This window comes from Amblyomma americanum, unplaced genomic scaffold (assembly GCF_052857255.1).
Source record: "Amblyomma americanum isolate KBUSLIRL-KWMA unplaced genomic scaffold, ASM5285725v1 scaffold_173, whole genome shotgun sequence".
Taxonomy (NCBI): Eukaryota; Metazoa; Arthropoda; class Arachnida; order Ixodida; family Ixodidae; genus Amblyomma; species Amblyomma americanum.
This window is the reverse complement of record NW_027526645.1, coordinates 142,501-143,210: the sequence shown is the minus strand read 5'-3', so window position 1 is coordinate 143,210 and position 710 is coordinate 142,501.

The following is a 710-nucleotide window of genomic DNA, read 5'->3' as shown; positions in this document are numbered from 1 at the left end:
GCGATGCGTGCCAGCGCGTGGACAAGCCTGGAGAGACATGGAAGGCTCCACTGATAATTGTTCCATTGATCTCGGAACCCTTCCGCCGGCTTCTAATAGACACAGCAGGCCCTTTGCCTAAAACGAAATCAGGCTATAAGTACTTGCTTTCTATGCTATGTCCCGCCACAAAATTTCCCGAAGCAATTCCGTTGAAGAACTTGAGCTCCACAGAAATAGTTGACGCCCTTTTGTCAGTGTTCGCGAGAATAGGATTTCCGGCCGAAATCCAAGCCGATCAGGCGACGGTCTTTACAAGCGCCTTGACGACCACATTCCTAGAAAGATGCGGAATAAAACTGTTACACAGTTCGGTGTATCATCCGCAGTCCAACAGTGTAGATAAATAGCATTCGGTGCTGAGGCGGGTGCTACGCGCTCTTTGTTATGAGCATAAAGCAGACTGGGAGGATTGTCTGCCGGCCACACTTTTCGCTTTACGAACAGTCCCCCACGAAGCTACGGGGTTTACGCCAGCAGAACTCGTGTACGGAAGAGCCCTCCGCTCTCCCCTCTGAATGCTGAGAGAAATGTGGGAAGAGACCGGAGAGAACCAGACAGTGGTTGAGTACGTGCTTCAGCTACTGGACCACCTTAACAACACGAGGGAATTAGTAAACCGAAATATGAAAGCTGCCCAGGAGGCCGCCAAGGTCTATTATGACAAAAAC